Below are 16,590 nucleotides of genomic sequence, written 5' to 3'. Positions count from 1 at the left end.
CCTTTTTCACCCAATAATGAAAATGATGAGTGAGAATTTTCTTCTTCAGTTTGAGAAAAGCAATGGTTACAATTCCCCATCACTCACTATTTGCACAGGACTCTATTTTATCATCTGGCCCAAACACTTTGATGCCACTAATTTCACAATACTATGATCACATTATGAGTAATAAGCAAAATCTTAATTTATATACTGTAAACTGAACAATGAGTATGACATATCATAAAACATTTAGAAATATGTCATCCATTTTCTTGGGACAAAATCAGGAAAGATGATAAAATGATAATATTTTATTCTAAGAACTCTATCCAGAAGATATGGAATTTGACCTCAACATTTGAACTGTGAAAATATTCATTATTCACTTAACTTCTACAGTAAACTTTAAGGGAATTTTTAATTTCATGATTTTTCTTAGAGTACTTAGGTGCCGGAAGAAAAGACCTGTATTTTGAGACCTGTATTTTGTTTATGCCATCTTAAGTTCACAAGTGAAGTAAAATATTCACCTCTTTCACCTCTGCAGGGTAAATTCCAGGCCTAAGAAATTAACCTGGTATCTTATCTCCTACTGAGACCTGCAGACTCCAGGCTTTAGAGGCAATTAGCATTTCTTTTGTTAGTTAATATCTCTTTCTCTCAGCCAGAGACCTACCGGACCTGAATTCCAACAGACTGGACTTTCCTGACACCCTCCCCTCCCCTCTGCCTGTTTGCTATGTAACAGCTCTTGAGGAATAATAAAGTGGGCAGCTTGATCAGAAAGCCTGTCTTGCTGTCATTTCTTGTGTCTCTTGCCCTTCCATTTCTCCCCTCCAGGTTTATTAGGGACCCCCGTTTGGTCCTGCTGTATGGGATACTTAAGCAAGTTTAGTTTTTAGTAGAGGAGTTGAACATGTTAGATGTCAAGACTTGTCCTGGAGGCCAATTTGACTGACTCTTATGCAATAGTCTATGATACATTTCATCCATCTTTTCTTCAATCATCCAATAAATTATTATGTATCAAATACTACTACAAAAATTATGTGCTTTTGTTGTGTGACTCTGATTTGAAAAAGATCCCAACCAGCTAAATTTTCAACTTGTGTAAAGGAACTAAAAAAAGCTTAGAGTCAGGTGTGGTGGTATACCCCTTTAATACAAGCACTTGGACAGCAGAGGCTAGTGGATCTCTGAGTTAGAGGTCAGCCTGGTCTGCAGAGCAAGTTCTAGAAAAGCCAAGCTTGGGCAGTGAAGGAAACCATGAAAAACAGAAAGCTGGTGAAGATATTAAGGGATGCTGTTTTAGCCCAAGAAAGCAGCAGAACTTGGCAGTTTTGGCCATGTGGTTCTGGCTTTAAAGTTAAGGATAAAACTTTCCTTTGTAACTAAGAAAAGCTACTTTGGCCAGGCATGTTTCATGAGTGACTCTGAATGGAGACCTAGAAAGGCCATTCTGTGAAACTGTGAAGTTGAAGCCCAGATTTCCCTGGGGACTTCAAAGTTGTTGGACATGTCAGAGTAAAGGGATACCTGCTGAGGAAAGTTGCTAACAGGGATGGAACCAGTGCAAGAGAAAGATGTGTGCTGCAGTCAACAAAGCTGAAAGGAGTTGAAAATCTGAAGAACACTTTGACACCAGATGTGGAGATGAAGATTTAGCATTTCCCTAGCTGATTTTCAGCCTTGTTTTGGTCTAGTATTTCCTCACTATACTCCCTTTTCCATGAATTAGACTGGTAATGTATATCCTGTGCCATTATATGTTGGAATTATGTGATCTGCTTTTGTATTTTCATTGTACAAGAGATTATATTTAAGAGATTGAATGAATCTCAGGAAAGACTTTAAACTTTTAAATAAGTTTGAACCTGTTACAGATTATAGAGGCTTTTACAGTTGGACTGAATGCATTTTTGCATTATTATATGTTTACAAAACTTTGGGGGCAGAAAGTGGAATATGGTGGTTTGAAAGAAAATTGTCCTGAAAGGGAAAGGCAGTCATGAGACATGTGGTCTTATTGAAGTAGATGTGGCCTTGTTGAAAAAAGTGTGTCACTGTGGAGGGAGCTTTATGGTACCATATACGCTCAAGATATCACCCAGTATCTCAAACCACTTTCTGTTTCCTGTGTAATATGTATAACTCTCAGTTACCTCTCCAACACCATGTTTACCTACATACCAACATTTTCAACCATGATGATAATGAACTAAACCTCTGAAACTATAAGCCATCCCATTAAATGTCTATCTTTATTAGAGTTGATATGGTCATAGTATCTCTTCACAGCAATTAAAACCCTAACTAAGACAGACTCCATCCCTCTACTTCAAATATCTTCTCTATCCAATTCTCTCCTTCTGAATCCAAACCACTAGAGATGCTTCCATTCCAAACCACTAGATATAAAAGGGTAATGGTTGTCCTGCTCCAACTAGCATGAAAGGACCACATAACTGTCCCTTGAAGCTTTAGATCTTCTTCACACCTTAGAAAACAGTTCTTTATTAAAGTCTTAAATTTCTGCGTATGCCTCTTGTTTGTCTGAATCCTGATAATGCCTCTCACTGACTTACTATTTCATTACTTCCCACTAATCCAGGTACTTTAGTTCAGGAGTAATTTCTCAATATATCTTCCATACTCTGATATCATATATCTTAATCCAAGTTTTTGAACTTGGATGCAAAACTCATACTTTTCCTCTATTTTTGATGTGAATATTTGGTGTGATATTCAGTCACTGTACAACAAGACTACAACGTCCTTCTAAACTTATTTCCGACTACTTTTCAAATACACCTTGGCCTACGGTTATATCCAGCTATACAATACATACTGTTTTTCCCAGAATAGCTTTATTCTAGTCTTTTTTTCAACAATCAAATCCTGTCCCTCTGACCACCTACTATTCCAGGATATAAATATGATCATGTACATTATATGAATTTGTTCACTTAGGTTTTTGACTCTAGATTGCAGCATAACATATAGCTATAGCATACTTGGTCAACCTTTATGTCAATGTTTATATATTTGTATTATTATATAGTAAAAAGAGGGAATTTCTTCACCTATGTTATTATTGCATATCTCAAGGTACATAGGATTGAGGAAACACATAAATTTAATATACTAGGTTTTATTCCACACATCACATTAAAAGTTAGAAATGTTTTATCACAAAGATAAGTTAAATGTCAAATTCCAGAATGGCAACTAAAGATTCAAGATTGCAGATTGTATATTATGGTTTATGTGCTATGGGCTAGATCACTGCTTCCCAGAATCCAGGACAGAGCATAAATAGAACTTCAAGATTTTATTTTAAATAGTAATGGCATGCACAGATAAAATCCAGTAAATAATTTTTTTCTCTTTTATGTTAGTCTTACTGTTTAAAGTCCAGTAATTAATCACTGATTTCATATAAACACAAAAACACAGATTAGAGAGGATTTTAGAGATGAAATAGACAGTCTGTCTATTGTTTAATTCACCAGTTCATAAAATTACTATTAAATAAGAATTGGAAGAATATTTAATATTCAAAGTATGTAGAATAAACAACACATAACTGAAGCATTAAGAATAACCTAAAGTAACTTACAATAAAGTTGAGAACAGATAGTTTCAACACCTTACCTTGGAAATAAAGAAGTAAGAATGTCTCTTTTATTTTTAATTACTATCTATTCAACATAGCGTTGGAAATCCAATGCAGTGACCAAGAAAGAAGAAGAAATAAAGAGCATCTTTAAGAAAAGACCAAAACAAATTCTCAGTATCTTTAGACATCTTGATTTCATGAACTGAAAACTCAAACCTTCACCAAAAATTAAACAATGACAAACTATTAGAACTAAAAAAAGTTATAAAAGCTCCAGACGATTAAATCAACACACAAAATTCAGTACCATTACTCAGATATAAAAGATCATCTAGAATCAAAATAGAGAAAGCAATCTCATTTGCTACCACTAAAATAATTTACCTAGAAATAAATTGAAATACTGGCTGGTAACAACTCTTTTTTTTCTGTTTTTTTATTATTATTATTATTATTACTACTATTAAAAAATTTCCGCCTTCTCCCTACCTCCTATTTCCCTCCCCCCTCCACCCACTCCCCTCTCCTTCTCCCTCTTTCTCTAGTCCTAAGAGCAGTCAGGGTGCTCTGCCCTGTGGGAAGTCCAAGGTCCTCCCCGTTCCATCCAGGTCCAGGAAGGTGTGCAACCAAAAAGACTAGGCTCCCACAAAGCCAGTCCATGCAGTAGGATCAAAACCCAGTGCCATTGTCCTTGGCTTCTCAGTCTGTGGCATGCTCCTTGACCAGCAAGGAAGAACGACCATGAAGTCGAGGATCCTTCTCAAATCACACTTTATTGGAGCCCCTTGGTTGAAGGGAGAGTGGGGAGCGAGAGAGGGAGAGAGAGAGAGAGAGAGAGAGAGAGAGAGAGAGAGAGAGAGAGAGAGAGAGAGAGAGGAGAAAGCAAGAGAGAAAAGGCGAGAGAGAAAAGGCGAGAGAGCAGGTGAGAAAGAGGAAGCGAGAGAGGGGCGAAAACCAAGCGGCAGCTGCTTTTCTAGGGTGGAGGGACTCGGATACTGTCCTGATTGGTGAATACCATTCTGCTGGTGCTCGGGGTCTCGGGATTGGCTAGGGACAAGGCTCAGTTGTGCAAATGCAGGCAAAGGGTGCTCAGCTCCACGCGCTGCAACATCAAAAGGATTTGTTTACCTCCAAGCTGCAGGACCGCCAGCGCCATTTCGTAATGGCGATATCCGGTGGGCTCCTTACATCAGTCAACCCTCATTGTCAGCCACGTTCAGAGAGTCAGGTTTGATCTCATGCTTTTTCAGTCCCAGTCCAGCTGGCCTTGGTGAGCTCCCATTAGATCAGCCCCACTGTCTCAGTGGGTGGATACAGCCCTTGCGGTCCTGACTTCCTTGCTCATGTTCTCCGTCCTTCTGCTCCTCATTTGGGCCTTGGGAGTTCAGTCCAGTGCTCCAATGTGGGTCTCAGTCTCTATCTCCATCCATCGCCAGATGTAGGTTTTATGGTGATATGCAAGATATTCATCAGTGTGGCTATAGGATAGGGCCACTTCAGGCTCCCTCTCCTCAGCTGCCCAAGGAACTATCTGGGGACATCTCCATGGACACCTGGGAACCCCTCTAGAGTCAAGTCTCTCGCCAACACTAAAATGGCTCCCTTAATTAAGATATCCTCTTCACTGCTTCCATATCCACCCTTCCTCCATACCAACCATCCCATTTCCCCAGAGTCTCTCCATCCTCCCCTCCTCACTTTTCTCTCCTCAAGTCCCCAAACCCCTACCCTCAACCCCAAGATCCCAATTTTTGCCTGACAATCAAGTCTACTTCCAATATCCATGAGGATAACTATGTGTTTTTTCAATGGGCTCACCTTCTTATTTAGCTTCTCTAGGACCACGAATTATAGGCTCACTGACCTTTATTTATGACTAGAATCCACTAATGAGTGAGTACATACCATATCCATCTTTTTGGGTCTGGGTTACCTCACTCAGAATAGTGTTTTCTATTTCCGTCCATTTCCATGCAAAATTCAAGATGTCATTGTTTTTTTTACCGCTGAGTAAAACTCTAATGTGTATATATTCCACACTTTCTTTATCCATTCTTCCATTGAAGGGCATCTAGGTTGTTTCCAGGTTCTGGCTATTGCAAACCATGCTATTATGAACATAGTTGAACAAATGCTTTTGTAGTATGATAGGGCATCTCTTGGGTATATTCCCAAGATTGGTGTTGCTGGATCCTGGGGTAGACTGATCCCGAATTTCCTGAGAAACTGCCACACTGATTTCCAAAGTGGTTGCACAAGTTTACATTCCCACCAGCAATGGATGAGTGTACCCTTTACTCCACATCCTCTCCAGCATAGGCTATCATAAGTGTTTTTGATTTTAGCCATTCTGACAGGTATAAGATGATATCTCAGAGGTATTTTGATTTGCATTTCCCTGATCGCTAAGGAGGTTGACATGACATTAAGTGTCTTTTGGCCATTTGAACTTCTTCTGTAGAGACTTCTCTGTTCAGTTCAGTGCTCCATTTTAGATATGGAACTATTTTCATTCTTCTACAGGTTGATATCCAGTAATGCCAACATTATTTGTTGAAGAGGGTTTCTTTCTTCCATTGTATACTTTTAGCTCCCTTGTCAAAAATCAGGTGTTCATAGGTTTGTGGATTAATATCTGGGTATTCTATTTGATTCCATTGGTCGACTTCTCTGTTTTTATGCCAGTACCAAGCTGTTTTCAATACTGTAGCTCTGTAATAGAGTTTGAAGTCAGGGATGGTAATGCCTTCAGAAGTTCCTTTATTGTATAAGATTGTTTTGTCTATCCTGGGTTTTTTTGTTTTGCCATATAACGTTGATTATTGTTCTCTCAAGGTCTGTGAAGAATTTTGATGGGATTTTGATGGGGATTGCATTGAATTTATAAATTGCTTTTGGATAGAACTGCCATTTTTACTATGTTGATCCTCCCAATCCAAGAACAAGGGAAATACTTTCATTTTCTGGTATCCTCTTCAATTTCTTTCTTCAAAGACTTCAAGTTCTTGTCAAATAAATCTTTCACTTCCTTGGTTAGAGTTACCCCAAGATACTTTATGCTATTTGTGTCTATCATGAAATGTGATGCTTCTCTGATTTCTCCTCTGCTTCTTTATCCTTTGTGTATAGGACAACTGATTTTTTGGAGTTGATCTTGTAACCTGCCACATTACTAAAGGTGTTTATCAGCTGTAGGAGTTCTTTGGTAGACTTTTTGGGGTCACTTATGCACACTATCATATCATCTGCAAATAACAAAAGTTTATCTTCTTCCTTTCCAATTTGAATCCCCTTGATCCCCTTATGTTATCTTGTTGCTATTACTAGAACTTTAAGCACTATATTGAAGAGGTATGGAGAGAGTGGACAGCCTTGTCGTGTTCCTGATTTTTGTGGAATGGTTTTGAGTTTCTCTCCATTTAATTTGATGTTAGCTGTTGGCTTGCTGTAAATAGCTTTTATTATATTTAGGTATGAACCTTGTATCCCTAGTCTCTTCAACACCTTTATCATAAAGGGGTGTTGAATTTTGTCAAATGCTTTTTCAGCATCTAATGAAATGATCATATGGTTTTTTCTTTCAGTTTATTTATATGATGGATTACATTCATAGATTTGCATATGTTGAACCACCCTTGCATCTCTGGGATGAAAACTACTTGATCATAATGGATAATTTTTCTAATGTATTCTTGGATTCGGTTTGCCAGTATTTTGTTGAGAATTTTTGCGTCGATGTTCATGAGTGAGATTGGCCTGTAATTCTCTTTCTTGGTTGTGTCTTTATGTGGTTTTGGTATCAGGGTAACTGTAGCTTCATAAAAAGAATTCGGCAATGACTCTTCTGTTTCTATATTGTGAAATACATTAAGGAATAGATATTAGCTCTTCTTGGAAGTCCTGGTAGTATTCTGCATTGAAACCATCTGGCCCTGGGCTTTTTTTGGTCAGGAGGTTTTTGATAACAGCTTCTAATTCTTCCCGACTAACAGGTCTATTTAGATTGTTCACCTGGTCTTGGTTCAACTTTGGTATATGGTACTTATCTTTAAAAAATGTCTATTTCTTTTACATTTTCCAATTTTGTGGCATACAGGTTTTTGTAGTAAGATCTAATGATTCTCTGAATTCCCTCTGTGTCTGTGATTATGTCCCTGTTTTCATTTCTGATCTTATTAGTTTGAATGTTCTCTCTCTGCTATTTGATTAGTTCGCATAGGGGTTTGTCAATCTTGTTGATTTTCTCCAAGAACCTGCTTTTTGTTTCATTGATTCTTTGGATTGTTTTCTGTGTTACTATTTTGTTGATTTCAACCCTCAGTTTGATTATTTCCAGTCTTCTACTCCTACTGGGTGAGATTGCTTCTTTTTTTCCAGAGCTTTTAGGTGTACTGTTAAGTGTCCAATGTGTGCTTTCTCCATTTTCTTAATTGGGCAGTTAGTGCTATGAACTTTCCGCTTAGCACTGCTTTCATAGTGTCTCATAGGTTTGAGTATGTTGTGTCTTTATTTTCATTAAATTCAAGGAAGACTATTATTACTCTATTTCTTCCTTGACCCAGGGGTGATTCAGTAGTTGACTGTTCTGCTTCCATGAGTTTGTATGCTTTCTGAGGGTAGCACTGTTGTTGAATTCTAACTTTAATCCATGGTGATCCAACAAGACACAGGTGGTTATTAATATTTTTTTGTATCTGTGTAAGTTTGCTTTGTTACCGAGTATGTGGCCAATTTTTTGAGAAGGTTCCATGAGCTGCAGAGAAGAAGGTATATTCTTTACTATTTTGGTGGAATGTTCTCTAGATGTCTGGTAAGTCCATTTGATTCATTATCTCCATTAATTCTCTTATTTCTCTGTTTGGTTTCTGTCTGATTGACCTGTCCATTGGTGAGAGAGGTGTGTTGAAGTCTACTATCAGTGTGTGTGGTTTGATGACTGCCTTTAGTTCTTGAAGTGTTTCTTTTATATAAGTGGGTGCTTTTTTATTAGGGGTCTATATATTCATGATTGAGACTTCATCATGATGAATTATTCGTGCTATGAGTATGAAATGTTCATCTCCATCTCTTCTGATTGATTTTAGTTTGAAGTAAATTTTGTTAGAAATTAGAATGGCCACACCCACTTGTTTCTTAGGTCCGTTTGCTTGGAAAACCTTTTCCCAACCCTTTACTCTGAGTTGATGTCTGTCTTTGTGATTGAGGTATGTTTCTTGTAGACAACAGAATGTTGGATCCTGTTTTCGTATCCAATCTCTTAGTCTGTGCCTTTTTATAGGTGAATTGAGTCCATTGATATTAAGTGATATTAATGACCATTGGTTGTAACATGAGGGGCTGGCTTTTTCGGGTTTCTGTCCTGCCCAGTACCCCATAACCAGCAATTCCCAAAGAAAATAGCCCAGAGTCTACATTAGGTTATAAACTGAAATGCCCATTAGGTCAGGCTACTTATTAGTTCTTATGACTTATCTTTACCCATTATTCTAATCTATGTTAGCCATACGGCTCAGTACCTTTCTCAGCTGGGCAAGTTACATGCTGCCTCTTCGGTGGTCTGTGTAGGAGTGGCAGAGGGACTTCCTCCTTCCTGGAATACTCCTGTTCTCATCGCCCCGCCTCTACTTCCTGTCTGCTTGACCTGCCTATACTTCCTGCCTGGCCAATCAGCGTTTTATTAAAATACATGATTGACAAAATACAGATAATTCTCCCGCACCAAAGAAGTTTAATCAAACTAAGAGGTAAATGACTGATTAGACAAAGAAACAACTTACAGAGAATGAGAAAGATATTTGTAAACTACTCATCATGGTAAACACTATTTGCTAAAGAATACATAATAAACTCTCAAACCCAATTAATAATAACAATAAAGTCGGGGAGAAAATAGATTAAAAACATGAGAAGACATTTCTTAGAAAGAAACACCAAATGGCCTGCAGATATATGAGAAAATATGTGCCATTACTAGCCATCAAGAAACACAAAGTGGGATCACTGTTAGCCATACCTTGCTTCAACAAGAAAGGCTATTAACAAAAGAGTGGGCAGGGATGTGGAAAAGGGAGCTCTGGCTCATTGTTCTTGACAATGAAAATTACAACAACCCTTATGGAAACAAACTAAAGAGTCCTTCAAAGGAACATAAAATCACCTTGTCAAATTGACCCTGCATTCTCATACTCATTCCAATACTACTGAATACAGACAAGAAAAACATCAAAGGTCTATTAGCTGACAAATGAATAAGTAAATGTGTGCATATATGAAATAGAATACCATTCAGTCTTGAAAAAGAATGAAGTCATGCAATATAGATGAAACTGGCAATTATATTAAGTGAAGAGCCAGATAAAACTTTATCCTGGCATATCCTAGGCTGTCAGCTACATCAAGATGAAGTTGAGTATCTAGTTTCCACCCACCAGCTGTCAGAAATTACTTTAACTGTATGATAAATTTAAACTTTACACTTTCTATAAGAAGTAGCTGCTAATGCTCTGGGTGTAATGTGTATTATGTGGTTAAAATCAGTTATAGAAATAACAAACAATGCTTTCCCATGAGCCACAGTAGGATGTGACTCCTGTGTCATAAGAGCATTATGACTTCATAAGAGTCATTCTTGTTCTAGACCAAGGGAAACTGGTAAGAGAAAGGGATATGGGATTGTCCTCTGTATGCTGTGAATACTACTGGTTAATAAAGAGTTTGTCTTGGACATGGTAGAGCAGAATAGAGGTAGGTGGGGAAAACAAAACTGAATGCTGGGAGAAAGAAGGTGGAGGAAGGAGATGCAATGTAGACACTACCAATGGCAGACACACTGTAACTTTGCTTACAGACTATGATCCTTGTGGTGAATATAAAATAACAGAAATGGGCTAGATTAAGATGTAAGAACTAGCCAATAAGAAGCTATGGTAATAGGCCAAACAGTGATTTAATTAATACAATTTCTGTGTGGTTATTTCAGGGCTGAGCAGTGAGGAACAAACAAGCAGCCTCTTAAAACAAGGAAGAATTATCAAATTCATTGTGGATGCAGATTTTAGTGTTCTCTACTTGGTGTGTGCGTGGGGAGGGGGAGAGACAGAGACAGACAGAGAGACAGAGACAGAGGGAGAAAGGAATATTCCTGGACTGATGTCATGCCTCAGTGGTTGGGACCCAAAAGAAACAGGAAAACCTGAAAACTTTTCAATCTGTCTAAAGATGATGATAAGAGTATGTCTGCCAATACATTGTCAGAAACCCCTTAAATAAAGAAGGCAAGAAGCTCAGGATTAAAGCATTCAAAGATTTATCATCTTGTCACTCCATGTGTACTGAAATATAAATGCTGACTCATTATTCTCAATATTAAAGTAAGGATACATAATATGAAAAATAAGAAAGAGGCTGCAGAATATACTGAACTTTTGGTCAAAAGAATGAAGAAATCCAAAGCAAAGCAACGGGAACAAACTGTCAAGAGATATAGACAGTCCTACTGAGTGCTGCTTCTTCTGAGTCTTACTCTAGTCAAAAATAAGTCTTTAAGAGTAAAAAATGAATGATATGACCTTGTAGCAGGAGTCACAGACACAGAAAGACCAACATCAAATTATGTCATGTATATGTGAACACTAAAAAGTTGACCTCAAGGAAATTGAGACTAGAATGATGGTTACCAAAGGCCAGGTGAATAAAAGTTCTTAGGAACGAATTTATAGTTAGTGAGAAGCACAGTAGGGTGAGTACTAAAAGCAATAGTTTTAGAAAGTTGGGAGAGAGGACTGCTTTCACTACAAAGAAATTATCTTTGAGGTGTTGGGTATGCTGAACCTGATTTATACTATGTAAACAGTGGTACATGTATGGTAAAGAGTGGTAAATGTATATGGTCTTATGTTTTGTATATCGCTTGTCTTTTTATATTAAGGTGTCCTTATACCTTTATAGAATCCACCAAATAATTATAATAATATACCAAATAATAATCCACCAAATAGGCAATGTATACAAACATAAATGTACTTTACATTAAAGAATAGAATGAGAAACCAAAATCTCAATTTTCAGGTGAGAAAAAAATTTCTTTTTATTATCCTGACTAATCTCCACTGAGCCATTGTACACTCAAGAGCATGATCTGAAACCCGGTCCTGATTTCCACTTGCCTCTTTCAATCACTTCAGTAAGGTCTTCCTAAAAGTGAGAGTGTAAGCTATTCTCTGTGACTATAGGAAGTCTTTGTCAAAACATTCTTGGCAAAAAGAAACTCAGAATATATAAATTTAGCAACTCTAGTGAAAATAGATATGTTGGATTTCTAGTAAGTGTTTTGAATGGAGAATCTGATGATCAGATAAATCTGAATTAACTGCTTTTTTTTGCCCTCCCCTTTCCACAAATGCTCGTAGAACTATGGATTCAATGCCTTGTCCAATCAGTTGTCTGGTTCTTATCCTTTGGTCTAGAAGAACAACGTGGTCTTTATTTAGAAATACCAGATTCCTCAACATGGACCAGCTTTCAGTTATACGTCCACGTTCTGCTTCACAGAGAAGGAATACAAAGCTTGCCTCGGCAAGTTACACATACTGAAGAACTTAATTGAATGGCAGGCACAGTGAGACCCCAGAGAGGCTTCTCCTTCAGTGGAATGACCCTTAATGACCTTAGCTGCCTGAGGACAGACCTGAAACAGCATATGATTCTATTTGTGACAAGCTACCGAGAGAGAATAGCTGACTGGAAACTTCGGATTTTATCTAACCTGGAGAGTAATCACCACTGTCTGTGGTGCTGCAATGACACCAAAAGCAGGATTTAGTTTCTCCTGCTGAGTTCAAAATGTCTGAAATAAAAAGGAAATATGTACAGAGATACTGCAAGACATGAAATGGGGAATTATTTTTAAATTAATTATCAAGGAGAAAAACTGCCATTTCTAAATGCTCTGTGTGAGAATAAATTGAAAGGCAAAATAATGCCTACCATATGCAAGCATAAATACCTTAGAAAAATAAATCATTGAAATGATTTGGCACACACTAGAGAATGAGCCTACTGAGAAGGGAGCAGGGACTCAGCTGACATTTCTATCTAGTGTTTGAGCTCCCCTAAATTCCCTTTTCTGTGTGTTTTCATCAAATACTTGCCTCAAAGGACCAATTCTACAAAATGCTGTAAAAACAAGAAATGAGAAAAGAGTGAATGACCAGAGCTAATGATAATAAGTGCATAAGCAGAGCAAACATTTAGAAATAGCAAATTCTTCCAGAACAGAAGTCGTTTCTAAAGGTATAAATCCATTTTCATCATTCTTTTGGAACAAAGAATACATTGAAACCTGAATATTGGCTATTAATCTTTCACCAGAAATACTTGGTCTTTATTTCTAATTCCCAAAAGAAGAGGTTAATTCCAAATGAAACAAAATTAGAAATTTGCAGACATCGGTGATAGAACCCAAAATGTCTTATCTGTGGTAGCTGTGATGCAAAATAAATGCAAAGCCCTCCTCTAAATTCAATGTCAGGGTGATGGTGTGCTGCTAGTGTTTGTGACTTCACAGTGGTCTGCATTCATGGTCTCTGCCTTTGTCTGAGATCCCTTCCTCTATCATCATACATCTTCCATATGTGAGAACATAGGAGCTACTATTGATTAAATTCAGTACCACCAAATTCATATGATTAGGTCCTAAACCATGTAATTAAAGTATGACCTTATTTGTATATAGAGCCTATGTAGACATAACTACTCAACAGGAGATCTACTTCAGTGTTGATGCTCATGAAAAAAAGAATACGGGTGAAGACTCTAAGTCTGCTGTTTCAAGTCTGGGAACCAAGAAAACAACCTGGATCATATCTTTTCTTGGTTCCTTTCAGAGAACACTATCAACCGATAACTTTATTGTAAGCTTACAGCTCCAGAAATGAGTTGATACACTTTGGTTATTTAAATCAATCACTTTGCAGTATTGGGAACTTCCAGAATGGGATTGTGTACACAGGAAAGATTGGTGACTCACAGCTTTGCATCCTTCCCTTGTCAAGTATGTGAACCAAGTCAGTCATCAGAGGATGATTAGCCTCACTTTACAACTAAACCTATCAATGACAACTAAACCTATCGATGACAAAATGTTCAATGGCAACACCATTCAAGACTATATTGGAATAGTATTGAAACAGTTTTATAAATTTTGAAGTACTCTAAAATCATGCAAAAAAAAACCCCAAAATAACATTAATATGTAACCACTGGGTCTTACCATTGCAGAAGATATAGCATTACCACAAATGATAAGGACCTGGAATACAATGTATTCACTTTCTTGGTTAAATCAGAGAATCCGGTGGAACTATAATTATAATCCTGAGATACAGCATAATACAGCAAAGAACACCCACTGCTGAGACCAGAAGTCTCAACAAACAACAGCTTCACAAGCTACTATATTAACAGTCCTTTAATAAATATTGTCTCCTAAGTATGAATGTTACTAGCATTAAAAACAAGGGAAAATTAAATCTCATAAACTGCATGTTCCAAATGTCTTTCTTTTCTCAAGACAATATTTAGCAAATTAATAAGTAAAGCCAGTCAGTGGTGGCACACACCTTCAATACCAGCATTTGGAAGGCAGAGGCAGGAGGATCTCTGTGAGACTGAGGCCATCCCAATCTACAGAAAATTCCAGAGCAGCCATGGAGACACAAAGAAATTCTGTCTCAAAAAACTAAAAAGAGTGAGAAGGTAGAATGTTTGTGTTATTAAATATTAAACTGATAAAAACAAATACTATACTTGATCTTAGTCAAAGATCAGGAAATGATGAGATGTGTGTGATCTATGCCATCAATTCTACTTTTAAATAATTCCTTAAACCAAAAGTTTCAGTTCTGTTTGTTGATATACAATGTACATATAACGTACAGTTAACACTTTAAAGGTACAATTCTGTTATTGGTGTGATTGGCCCTGAAAGTGTATATAATTGTATCACCTACATCAAAAAAAAAAAGAAAGAAAGAAAGAAATCTATGCCCTATCATCAGGAAATCTGCTCATGTCTGTGTTAGTTTTCTTCCTCTTCTCCTATAACCTGACAACACTGATTTGATAACGGCCTGTTGTATTATTTTATGAGTTTCATATAAATCAATCATCTAATACACAACAATTTCAAACTAGTTTCTTTCACTCAACATGATTACTGTCTTAGATTTATACACATCACTCCACACATCTGTAGTCCATCTCCCTCTATGCCTAAATAGTGTTCCATTTTACGGATATACTCCAGTTTGTACATCCATTTTTCCAGCGGACGAACATTTTGGTTCTTTTGGTCCAATTTGGACTATTAGAAACAAAGCTACTATAGCTATTATTATATGCTTTCTGATGCTTTCTTTTAAATTGCCTAAAAGTTGGAGTGCTGGGAATATGGAAAACATTCATTCCACCTCACGATCAATGCTCTAATGTTTATTTACAGTGATTATAGCACTTTGAATCTCTGATCAGCAGTGTGTAGGAGTTCAAACTGCAGGAATAAAGATGTAGCTTACAGGCATGTTGTGCTCTGGTTCAATATACAGCACCTAAATAGAAAAAAGTCTCAACTGTTTTATTCTTGGGAACATTTAGTATTGCCAAAGTTCTTGCTTGCATTTGAATCATTCTGGTGACCATTTATTGCCATCTTTTTCTAGGTTTGCATTACATTAATATAAATTAAAATAAATTTAATTATTTAATCTTATTTTTCGTCAATATCACTGCATGTACATTATTATGTTTGAAATAAATTGTTTACTTGTTTTTACTATTGGTTTCAATAGTTCTATTTATAGTCTAGATACTACTATTTTAAAAGACACTTATTTGAAAGTATTTTTACCCTTTCTATTGCTCATTATTTGATTGGAAATTTCATATGGACACAGATGATTCAAGATTCCACACAGGATCCATCAGAGCTTAGCCCCCTCAGTGCTAGGACCTACAGCAAAGAGTCAATAAAATAACTAGCATTAGTGTGAGAAGACCTTGATGGAAATGGTGGATCTTTAAAAGTTCTAGGATTTGGGGCTTGAGCCATTTCATAAATGTGGAACCTATTTATTTATTTGGATACAAAGATTTTTTTTATATAATTTTAGGGTGCAAACTATTTAAAATGTTAGCTAATGATTTGTTGACAACTAGAAACCAAAGATCCATCACTTGCTATTATTTAAATATTTGTGGATAAATGGAATGTGAACATTCATATACACTAGAACACCGAAAACAGCAAACTTTTGACACGAACCTATTGAGCATTAAATAAAGCTAAATCCCCAATAATAATGATGGCCTTCTAAACAGTTGTTTGAATTCAATTATTTGTCAATAAAGTGTTCTATATAGAGAAAAGGTAGAATTCAAAGTAGATTTCTTATGGGTAATACTGCACTAGTAACATACAAGAATACATGAAGACAAAATGAAGAACTATAAGAAGAAAGTCATTTTCATTGAAATGAACATCTTCCAATAGCGGCTCTTGCAAACATGGAAGAAGCTGGGGAATAGAATGTGCTCCATGCTGCATAGCCAACAAGGAAAGCTTTAAAGTGCACAGAGAGTAGTTTGGTTGATGCACAAGGTGCCAGCATTTCTTAAAATGGAAAGAAGGATCAGGCAGAAGCATAACTTAAGTGCTTTCTGATTGCATATTTTATGAGTAAGATCAAGAAGCACAGCAGAGAGGAATGCATGAGGCAAAGTGAGAAATCAGGATTGGTATGACCAGTAAGGAGTACGCACAAAGAAATGAGAGGGGAGCAGGTCAAAACATTTTGTGAAAGGTTTCAAGGAAAATCAATGTACCCCAAATTAAAAAAAAAAAGCAATGCTTCTAAGACTGAAACAAAAAAACAAAGCAACATGAAATCTCATGTCATGACAAATAAAGCAGGGGGCTTAGTACTACTGCT

General features: G+C 36.9%; 1 long non-coding RNA gene and 1 other non-coding gene across 2 annotated transcripts; one reads left to right on the top strand and one right to left on the bottom strand.

Annotated features, from left to right (window-relative positions):
• The first annotated feature begins 10,253 nt into the window (after window positions 1-10,253).
• On the top strand, window positions 10,254-14,147 carry LOC125409851 (uncharacterized). The gene is made up of 2 exons (XR_007234904.3): window positions 10,254-10,348; window positions 12,013-14,147. It is a non-coding gene; the product is annotated as an uncharacterized LOC125409851 (long non-coding RNA).
• A 107-nt stretch (window positions 14,148-14,254) lies between these two features.
• Window positions 14,255-14,439, bottom strand: LOC125409885 (U2 spliceosomal RNA). The gene has a single exon (XR_007234913.3). It is a non-coding gene; the product is annotated as a U2 spliceosomal RNA (small nuclear RNA).
• Between the last annotated feature and the right edge of the window lie 2,151 nt (window positions 14,440-16,590).

This window comes from Myodes glareolus, chromosome 1 (genome assembly GCF_982192425.1).
Source record: "Myodes glareolus chromosome 1, mMyoGla1.1, whole genome shotgun sequence".
NCBI lineage: Eukaryota > Metazoa > Chordata > Mammalia > Rodentia > Cricetidae > Myodes > Myodes glareolus.
Note: the sequence above shows the minus strand (reverse complement) of the source record. Positions and strands in the feature narration are given on the sequence as shown.